The 12,295-nt window shown below is 35.3% G+C and overlaps 1 pseudogene; it reads right to left on the bottom strand.

Moving 5' to 3' along the window:
• Positions 1 to 10,643: 10,643 nt before the first annotated feature.
• Positions 10,644 to 12,066, bottom strand: LOC137617902 (uncharacterized; annotated as a pseudogene).
• Positions 12,067 to 12,295: the final 229 nt, after the last annotated feature.

The raw sequence follows: 12,295 nt of genomic DNA, 5'->3' as shown, positions 1-12,295 counted from the left end.
GACCACCACTCAAAACACTACACTTATCAAATAGTATTCACCATCATACAGTACTAAGTCCACTAAAGGTGGAATAATACCCAAACATCAATAAGAGTGCAAAGTCAACTCAAGGGGACAAAGAAAATACCACAAAAATTTCCTTAATTTTAATACATAATAACCAGACAGAAATAACACCTGAACCACAATAATACATTAATAAATGATACACACTCACTCTTAAACTCCCTGCAAAAGAAAACAATTACACAATTAAAGAAAGGTCATAAACACATACATACTAAAAGGAGAGAGGGTCCAGAAAGGAGAAGGCCAACGAAAAGTAAGAACATCCTAACAAATACAAACTAAATATTCCTAACAAATCCCTCAAACATGTCTAGGGGTCTCCTCCAAGAGGAAAATAAACTCCCCGGCTAGAGGTTTATTCCGGGTGGCAGGAAAGAAGGATCCAAGACAATGGTGTTAAAAGTCTTTTTTTTTTCTTAATGCTCCAATAATGAAGACCGCCCAGGATTACAGGTCGTGGGCCCGGCACACAAATATAAAGGTCAAAATTTTTACCTTGGGGCAGAGAGGTCCCCTTGGCTTTTACTGAACCAAGGGCAGTACACAATATGTGGAATAAAAGTCCTTGTTGCAGAGCGAGGATGTCCAAGAAAAGCTAAACAGCTTCACAACGTAACTCTGCAATGGCGAGGAATAATATGGATCCAATCGCAAATGTCGTGCCCTACAAGGTTGGAGGCTCAGAAACACACTAAAGAACCATCCTCAAAAAAAGCCCCTCCAAAACTCCGTTCACGCAGGAGCGCAGCCACGTAACCAACACCACTTGAAAATATAAAACAGCCGTTAGTCCATTATAACCACTAACATAACCACCAGTCAAAAGACAAACAATTAAAGCAGGAAAACATTAAGTCTACAGTATATTTAACCTTATACATCTATTAAAACATCAGTAATTTAGAAATATATAGCAATAATATTACACCTCCTCACCCAACCAAAAAAAAAATATTTTTTTTTAAAGTGATTTGAATTACAACATACAGGTTATCACATAATGAAATATTAAACCAACACTCAAAAATGATTATTAAACAAACTGCAAAAACATGACAAACAAAAGGAAAGAGGGGGGCAAGTACCAAGGTCTGCAGCTCACAAGGATAGCAATATATAACCAATACTAAAAAAAAATCCTAAACCTAAATTAATCACAAGTAAACTTTCCAAAACTAGAAAACCAAAACATCACCATTCGATAAATAGGTACCCAACCTAAAAATTTCACATCACTCATATCATTAATAAACTTAATTAAGAGTCATTGCACTAACAACCGGATTCTGTATATATAGTCCAAAAGCTATAACCTTTTCCACACTCAATACACTGTTCCTTTTCAGGGATACACATCACTCACTATCAATAAATGTTGATCACAAAACCACTGTCTATTTCAGTGTTATATATCACACTTATCACCATAGTGTCCAATACATACACACACACCGAACGACACAGAGAAGACCACCACAAGACTCCCCTGCGCAAACAAACAAACAAACTCGATGAAGCGTAATTATTAGCCTGAAAATACAGAATACCAGATTAGTGCCTATCTCTTTTCTTAGCTTATTATAAACCTTATCGTACCTGGCACCTCTAAACCTTAGTAGATTAACCTTAACTCAGTCTAGGGTACCACTCATACACCAGCCTGTAGCGCCTAAAAAACGGCTGTGTTGTGCTACAGACTCGTGAGCCCATGACCCATCTAATTAATCAATCATTAGAAAGTACCAGTGATCACCCTCACCTTTCAACCTTAAAGATCCCATATAATATACCCAAAACATTATAGTCTTCTGTAAACAAACCATGATTAATAAATCTTAAATATACATTTACTTGGGCACCACTTCAACAGCACACACACCATAATTAGAACGATATAGATACTACCTTTAATAACTGCATAGCCCTCTGTCAATCAACTAATATTCAACGCTGCGAGAGAGAAAATCGGCAACAATATTATCTTTTCCTGGGATGTGGGAAAATTCTAAATTCCATTCTTGCAGCATGAGACTCCACCTCATCAATCGTTGATTTTTATTCTTGTATCTGCTGATGAAGGTCAAGGGATTATGATCTGTCAAGACCTTAATAGGTGTATCTGAGGAGGAGAGATAAACCTGAAAATGATTAATAGCGAATATTAACGCAAGAGTCTCTTTCTCCACAGTTGAATACCTACGTTGGGCGGAGGACAATTTTTTTGAAAAGAATGCGACAGGATGAGAAACTCCTTGCTCGTCATTCTGCAACAACACCGCTCCTACACCAACGTCACTTGCATCTGTGGCAAGAGAAAAAGGAAGGTCAAAATCAGGAGCTCTCAAGACAGGGAAATTAATTAAGACTCTTTTTAAATTATCAAAAGCCCTTTGTGTTTCATCCGTCCAGACAAATGCTACCTTCTTTCTCAAGAGATTTGTTAACGGATCGGCTATATCCGAAAAATTCCTAACAAACCTTCGGTAGTACCCACTCAAACCAAGGAATCTTCTGACATCCCTCCTACATTTAGGGACTACCATGTTTTCAATACTTTCGATATTGGCCTGCTTAAGAGCAACTTTACCATTACCAACCTCATGACCCAAATATACCACCTTCGCCTTTGCGAAATTGCTTTTCTTTAAATTAATTACCAAATTTGCCTTTTTCAACACCTCAAATAGTGCCCTAATATGTTTTAAATGGGTTTCCCAATCATCGCTATAAATAACAATATCATCAATATACACAACACATCCTTCTAAACCATGGACTAAAGTATTCATTAACCTCTGAAAGGTGGCAGCCGCGTTCTTCATACCAAACGGCATAACTTTATATTGAAACAATCCCTGTGGTGTTACAAAAGCAGACAGGGCCCTTGCCCGCTTTGAAAGAGGAACTTGCCAATAACCTTTCAACAAATCGAATTTGCTAATGTATTTGGCCTTCCCCATTCGATCAATACAATCCTCAATTCGAGGTAATGGATAACAATCAGATTTAGATAACTCATTCAACTTACGGAAATCAAAACATAACCTGAAATCACCGTCGGATTTCTTTACCAATACAATAGGTGATGACCAAGGACTTTGACTAGGTTCAATTAGGTCATGTTTTAGCATATAATCCACTTCCTTTGCTACAACCTCATTTTAGAAGGGATTCAACCTGTAAGGAGATTGTTTCACAGGAGCGGCGCTACCTACCTCTACATCATGTTCAAGGACCGAAGTCCTACCCGGTACATCCGAAAATAATTCTTTATAATTAGATACTAAATTTTTCAAAGATCTTTGTTCTTCCTTACCTAAATGGGAAATTACTCCCAAAAAATTTTCCAAAGACTTTCTATTATCCGACTGCCTTTCACATCCATTAAAACAATTATCATCAATACCCTCCCCCTCTGAAAAAGAAAAATGGTTATTGTTCTCAGAATCTACCGTATTCCCAATGGTTGCCACAGGAATGACTTTTTCCCATTCCATATAAGCCTTCAACATATTTACATGACACAGTTGAAAAGGTTTCCTTCTTTGAGGTGTCTCCACTTAATAGTTAACCTCACTTACTTTTTTCAAAATTTTCCAAGGACCTGAAAAAGAAGCTTTCAATGGATTCCCTGGGAAGGGTAACAAAACCAATACTTTATCGCCTACCGCAAAGTCGCGTGCCTTGGACCTTTTATCAAAAAAGAACTTCCTTCTTTTTTGGCTACATAATAAGTTTTCACCCGCAAATTTCCAAGCCTTGGTTAATTTATCGCCTAGATTAGACACATAATCCAATAAATTAACATCAGGGACGTCTCCCTCCCAAGACTCACGAACCACATCAAGAGGACCTCGAACACAATGGCCAAACACAAGGCTGAAAGGCGAAAAACCTAAAGACTGACTTGGGACAGAACGAAAAGCGAACAACAAATAAGGTAATTCCTTATCCCATTCAGAACCATTAATCAAACAATATTTCTTTACCATGGATTTCAGGGTTTGATGAAATCTCTCCAGAGCTCCCTGACTTTCTGGATGATATGGAGAAGAGGTCACATGTTTTATATTCAACTCTGCCATTTTATCTCTGAAATACCTGCTAACAAAATTAGAACCACAATCCGATTGAATAATTTTAGGCATCCCAAACCTGGTAAAAAAGTCAATTAGTACATCTACAATTTTAACACTTTTTATTGTACGTAGTGGTATTGCCTCGGGATATCGAGACATCCTATCCATGATTGTCAAAATATACTCATTACCACTACGCGTCTTCGGTAATGGTCCAACCACATCAATAATGACTTCCTTAGAAGGTTCGGAAACTACAGGAATAGGACATAGTGGCGATTTTGGAATCCGCTGATTGGGTTTACCGACCCTCTGGCACACATCACAACTATTGACAAACTTCTTTACATCTGCCTTCAACTTCGGCCAATAATAATTCCCTAACAATTTGCAAGAAGTTTTATGAATTCCCAAATGGCCGGCCAAACCACTTTCGTGCGCCAATGACATTAACTCCTTCCTGTAACCAAAGGGAACCATTATCTGTTTCACAATATCATAATCAACATTATCCACCCCCATAGGCCTACTCAACCTATATAAAATATTATTAATTATCTTAAATTTGGGACCAGTCATATCAGACACCTTCCCTGACTCGATAGGGAGTTCCCGAAACTCCTTTTTCTGGGCTTTGATTAACTCTTCAGTAGTCCAATTTAACTTGTCCGTTAACATTCCAAGATCTACAGCTAGGCTATCACTACGATCTAAACTACTTGAATCTACATCAATTGTTGACTCTGCAGCGTCAACAAATCTAGCACTAGAACGAGTAACTGCTGCTACTTCACTATCAGGGTTTATCAATATCGGACAATTATTATTCTTCATAGCCACATCATTCCCTAACACAACATCAACCTCCTTAACCGGGAATTTATCAACTATGGCCAATTTCAAATTCCCTGCAAAGGAAGGGCAGATTAAATTAAAATTTTCAATAGCATATGACTTTACGGAATCAGGAAAACCAGCCAATAACACGAATTCCCCACTTTTGGGTACAAAATTACAAGGTAATGCCTCCCTTAGAATCAAAGACTGAGCTGCACCGGTATCACGCAAAATACGCACTCGTCTTTTCTCGGACGAATTGGCGAAGGAGACACTACCGAAAGACAAATATCTGTCAAAACAACCAGGTAGTCATTGATCAGCAGATGTTGTTGGGGTAGGTTCTCTCTCTCTCTCTTCCACACCTATCACTGGCCTAACATTAGCATTTTGAGATTTTCTAAACGCATAACACATACTCTTTACGGGCCCCTTCTTATTGCAAAAGAAGCACGTCAATGTTTTCAATTTCTCTGGATTGTATATATTTGGCCTATTGCCTCTGTTAGGAGAAAAATTATTATTAGCATTACCCTGATTATTATTACTTCCCTGATTATTTCTACTATACACCTTAGCATTATTATTAGGATTAGCATTATTATTCCTACCCATCTTAACCCAACCAGAATTCACCTTTGTCGTTACTCCCCCTAACTCACTCTTATGAGACAAGCAATATTCGTCACTAACGATGGCTACCTCCTGAACAGTCTCGAGTTTTAACTCTTCGAGGTGGACCTTCAGTTTATCCGGGACACACCTCTTAAACTCCTCCATCAACATTAACTCCTTCAATTTCTCAAAATCTCCCACCTCCTTGGACTTGAACCAATCGCTAGCATACTGTTCCTTCGCCCTGGCAAATTCAACAAAAGTTTGTACCCTACATTTTTCTAAGTTCCGGAAGCGTTGCCTATAAGCTTCAGGGACTAACTTATAGGCCTTCAAGACAATAGCCTTTACACTCTCATAATCTGCTGATAGATCCTCCTCCAGCGTTACATATACCCTCTGAGCTCTTCCAACCAATTTACTTTGTATAAGAGTGGTCCAATACTCTTGGGGCCACTCCAACCTTGCAGCAATCCTCTCAAACGATACAAAAAACTCTGCTACATTATTTTCTTCAAATTTAGGTACAAATTTGAGAGCCTGCGATAAATTAATAGCAGGAGTTACTAACCTATTTGGGGAATGGGTGGGGGAAAAAGAACCTGGGTTTCTCATGGCCATCGCATGCTGCCTCTCTTTTTCTCTTTCCCCTGCCTTAAACTTTTCCAATTCAAATTCCATTTGTCTCAGGACAATCTGCTTATCCAAAATTTCTATAGACACTACTTCATCCGGTTTCACCTCTTGTTCCCCACCTGTCTTTACAGTTTTAACATAATCATAAATGTGCAATAGCAATACACCCTTTCTTATGGACACATCATATTCCAATTCAAAATGTTCGACTACAATTTCCAAGTCTTCCCTATTTAACTCTGCCAACCTCTCTTGCCATCCCTCTCCTCTAAGGAGTTCTAGTACGTTAACAACCATGATTACTTATTCAAACAAAATACTAAATTTACACAAAACAACACCGAGGAGGTGAAAATACACTGCCTGAAAAATTACCCCAAGAATTAACTTTGCACAAACACTGGTGAATACTCAGGAACGAAATATTCTGTCACGGTCGCCACTTGTGATGGCTGGCTTTGACCACCACTCAAAAAACTACACTTATCAAATAGTATTCACCATCATACAGTACTAAGTCCACTAAAGGTGGAATAATACCCAAACATCAATAAGAGTGCAAAGTCAACTCAAGGGGACAAAGAAAATACCACAAAAATTTCCTTAATTTTAATACATAATAACCAGACAGAAATAACACCTGAACCACAATAATACATTAATAAATGATACACACTCACTCTTAAACTCCCTGCAAAAGAAAACAATTACACAATTAAAGAAAGGTCATCAACACATACATACTAAAAGGAGAGAGGGTCCAGAAAGGAGAAGGCCAACGAAAAGTAAGAACATCCTAACAAATACAAACTAAATATTCCTAACAAATCCCTCAAACATTTCTAGGGGTCTCCTCCAAAAGGACAATAAACTCCCCGGCTGGAGGCTTATTCCGGGTGGCAGGAAACAAGGATCCAAGACAATGGTGTTAAAAGTCTTTTTTTTTTCTTAATGCTCCAATAATGAAGACTGCCCAGGATTACAGGTCGTGGGCCCGGCACACAAATATAAAGGTCAAAATTTTTACCTTGGGGCAGAGAGGTCCCCTTGGCTTTTACTGAACCAAGGGCAGTACACAATATGTGGAATAAAAGTCCTTGTTGCAGAGCGAGGATGTCCAAGAAAAGCTAAGCAGCTTCACAACGTAACTCTGCAATGGCGAGGAATAATATGGATCCAATCGCAAATGTCGTGCCCTACAAGGTTGGAGGCTCAGAAACACACTAAAGAACCATCCTCAAAAAAAGCCCCTCCAAAACTCCGTTCACGCAGGAGCGCAGCCACGTAACCAACACCACTTGAAAATATTAAACAGCCGTTAGTCCATTATAACCACTAACATAACAACCAGTCAAAAGACAAACAATTAAAGCAGGAAAACATTAAGTCTACAGTATATTTAACCTTATACATCTATAAAAACTTAAATAATTTAGAAATATATAGCAATAATATTACATATATATATATATATATATATATATATATATATATATATATATATATATATATATATATATATATATATATATATATATATATATATATATATTTCTACGAAGTTGGTCCAGTGTAGAGTAAATATTATTGTTTTTCATGATTTATTTATATATTTCATTTTTACATTGAAGAGATGAATACCCAGCCTGTAAGATGAGTTCCTCTCGTGTAGATTTAAGTTTATTATGTAAATTACGTGAGACTTTTGTAGTTAATTTCATTGTATTCTTCATTCAGGTCAGTATATGTAAATTTACGTTATTTTTAAGAATTCACTTTTTTATTTTCATATATATGGTTACGAAGTATGAAGTAATCTTTTGAGAGTATCATGTAATTCATATGAGATATGAACAATAGCTTAAGTAGTGATTTCAGTATATTTCCATGAGGTATTGAGTCATATTTGTGAGAAAATACACAATTCTTTTCATATTTGGCCAAGTGCATTGGAATGTTCACGAAAAATCTCCTGATAGATGTTATCTTTGTTTTTTTTTTTTTATTTTAGGGACAAAAGGTGGGTGGAGCTGGTTGTGAGAGGGTGCCTTGAGCAGATTGGCTCTCTTGAACAATAGATGATAGTTGAAAACTCTGGCGTCACTGTTAGGCAAGCCCCCATGCTTTTCAGATCTTTTGGAATCTTCTGGAAGTAGCTAAGCTTTATATAAAGGCAACCACAGATTTGCATAGATCAGATAGAGAATTCAAGCCTCAAGTCATAGTTATCTCCCCTCTCTCTCTCTCATACTCAGCCCAGTGGATTGTTTTAGAAGTGTTCAGTGAAATTTGAAAGTTTTGGTGTGACGGGTTTTTTGTAAACCTAGTGAGTATTTATAAACATTCTTTAAGAGTTTTTGTAAACGGCCCTGTAGGAAGGGGAGAGCTACTTGTAACATGATCTGGTTATTTATTCCCCTCAATTATCAAACTTAGATATTATATTCAGATGTACCTCCAAGTGAAACAAGTGATTTTATAATTTTCATGAGTATTTTTTCTTTTGTCTTAGTCTGAGCGAAAATTTTTTGTCATAATCTAAGTTTTGTTCAGACATTATATTTAGAGAGATTTATTTTTTTATATGTAAATTCTCTCGAAATGTTGAAATTTATAGAGATTATATTTATTTGTGTAAAGAATGGAATATTCCAATCACCAGTGTTTAAAATGGTTTCAGGCAAACAATTGCGCGAAGGTAAATTTCTCGAATTCAATTGACCGAAATATTTCTAGAACTATCATTTTCTCGTGTGTCAATTACTTGAAAAGAAACAAGTAAATTTCTCGAACACAATCGAAAGTATCCCATAAGCGCCAGAGACCAATTTATAAAGAGGCTATTAGCATTCCGTGATGTCCTGTATGTACGGGCGTACGTATAATGCACGATACACTGCGTACCTATTTGTAATCACACTTTTGCGTCATAAAAGATATTAACTTTATTTATTTTTCCTTTTTTTTATAAAATGATACAGTATGGAAAAACAAAGTAGAAAGAAAATGAGTGAGACTAAAACAAGTGAAAATCAGAAAATAAAAAGAGACGAAGAGTGGCCTGTCGAAGAATATCTACGAAGTGTAGCATACAACATTTCATTTTGATTGATTACATTTTATTACTGTATTTCATTCTAAAGGATAATATTTTTATAAGTACAATAAAATTATAACCTTTGTATTTTTTCATCCCTTCATTTACAATAAATGTTTAACATTTGTGTTTGTCAATCCAAAAAAATATATTTTTCCTTGACATACATGAAAATTTTTCCATTCAATTATCTCGAGAAAATAGATATCAGTTTTCGAAAAATATGGGATTCGAGAAAATGATAGTTCGAGAAATTATTTTTCGAGCAATTGAGTTCGAGATTTTGACTTTCGAGAAATTGCATTCGAGAAATTTACCTAAATTCGTTTAAAATAATACTAACTACTATCCTGTCAAAGAACGCAGCAAAAAGTGTTTGTAAATAACTTGTAATAATAATTACCCAGGTTTGTTTGAGTGTAATCAAGAGACCTTTGGATATATATATATATATATATATATATATATATATATATATATATATATATATATATATATATATATATATATATATATATATATATATATATATATGTATATGTATATATATATATATATATATATATATATATATATATATATATATATATATATATATATATATATATATGTATGTATATGTATATATATATATATATATATATATATATATATATATATATATATATATATATATATATATATATATATATATATATATATATATACATACATATATATGTATATATATATATATATATATATATATATATATATGTATGTATATATATATATATATATATATATATATATATATATATATATATATATATATATATATATATATATATATATTTATATTTATATAAATATATATATATATATATATATATATATATATATATATATATATATATATGTGTATGTGTATATATATGTATATATATACATAGGCTATATATTTATATATATATATATATATATATATATATATATATATATATATATATATATATATATATATATATATATATATATATATATATATATATATATATATATATATAGGGCGTCCCAAAAGATGTATACACTCATTGGATTGTTACAACAGGTTCAATTTATTGATATTAATGTAGGGTACAGATACTTTTTATTTTACATTCTCAAGTTGCCTAATGTGTCTTTACTTTTCACTGTGCATTGTTTTTTTTCTGTGAATCGGTTTTCCACGTTAATATCAATAAATTGAACAAGTTGTAACAATCCAAAGAGTGCTTACATAATTTTTAGACACCCTGTATATTCTTCTTCCCAGATATTTCCGTTTTTTATATGGGGTCGCCGTTGCGGATGAGCCGTTTCCATCTTTTTCTATTTTGCGCTTCTGCCTCATTAATTCCTTTCTCCTGTAAGTCTCCTCTCACACAGTCTCTCCATCTCTTTCTTGGTCTCCTTCTTCTTGTGCCTCCTTGAACCTCCATCCCCAAAGTATGTCTCCAAACGTGGTCGTCGTCTCTCCTCATCAGGTGTCCATACCATCTTAGCCTCCCTTCCTGCACTTTCTTTGATATTTCCACCACCTTTATTGACCCCTTTATGTAGTCATTTTTCATCCGATCCTCTCTTGTCACCCCAGACATCTACCTGAGCATTCTCATTTCTGCCACATCAATCTTCTTCTCCTCTGTCTTCCTCATCCTTACTGTTTCCATTCCATACAGCATTGCTGTTCTTACCACCGTCTTAAGAAATTTTCCTTTTAATCTCAGTGGTATCCTTTTGGCACAAAGAAATCCTGAGGTTGCTTTCCAGTTGTTCCAACCTACCTGTACCCAATGTTTAACTACATTTTCCATACCTTCTCCAGCATTAACAAAGGATCCCAAATACTTAAACTTATCAACTCTCTTTATCTGTTCTTCCTTAAGCTGAATACTTTATCTATCATCCCCCTCACTGGTGGTACACATATATTCTGTCTTCGATATACTTATTCTCATTCCTCTATCCTCCAGTACTTGCCTCCATCTTTCCAATTTTTTTTCCAGATCTTCATTGCTCTCTGCGCACAGAACATTACCAACTGCATACAATATGTTCCATGGTACTGCCTCCCTTACTTCTTCTATTAAAACGTCCAACTATGTTAAAAATAAATGGGCTCAGAGCCAACTGTTGATGTAATCCTACTCTCACCTGAAAACCCTCTGTCTCCCCAGCACTGCTCCTCACTCTAGTAAATACATTACGGTACATCTCTTGTATCAGTCGAACGTACTTCTCTGGCACCCTCCTCTCCCTCAGACTCCTCCATAGCTCTTGTCTTGGGACTCGGTCATAAGCCTTTTCATGGTCAATAAATACCACATGCAGGTCTCTTTGCTTTTCCCAGAATTTCTGCATTAGATGCCTCAGACAAAATACACCATCTGTTGTTCCCCTCTCCTTCATGAATCCTATTTGCACTTTACCTATTTTTACTTCTTCTCTTAGTCTGGCATCTATCATCATTTCCAGTATCTTCAAAGTGTGGGACATCAATTTAGTACCTCGGTAATTCCCACACTCTTTGACATCACCTTTCCCTTGGAAGTTTTGGATCAGTATACTCCCATGCCACTCCTTTGATATCTTTTTCTGCTCAAAATTCTTTACCATGAGATCGTACAGTATGTTCACTCCTTCATCTCCTAATGCTTTTCATGCCTCCACCAGAATCATGTCTGGTCCAGTTGGCTTCCCATTTTTCATCTTCCGGAGTGCATTTATTACCTCTTGCCTAGAGAACCTTTTTACCATGCTAAGGTACACCTGCCCATCCTCTCTAAAGGATCTATAATTTTTTTTCATTTAAAAGACGTTCAAAATATTATTTCCATTTCTTTACAATGTCTTCCTCCTTTCTAAGTACTACACCATCTTCACCTTTTATTTGTTTGATGTGTGTAATATCTTTGGTGCTCTTATTTCTAGTCTTTGA

Source organism: Palaemon carinicauda, chromosome 2 (assembly GCF_036898095.1).
Source record: "Palaemon carinicauda isolate YSFRI2023 chromosome 2, ASM3689809v2, whole genome shotgun sequence".
NCBI lineage: Eukaryota > Metazoa > Arthropoda > Malacostraca > Decapoda > Palaemonidae > Palaemon > Palaemon carinicauda.
The sequence above is the reverse complement of the archived record's forward strand: the minus strand, read 5'-3'. Positions and strand labels throughout refer to the sequence as shown.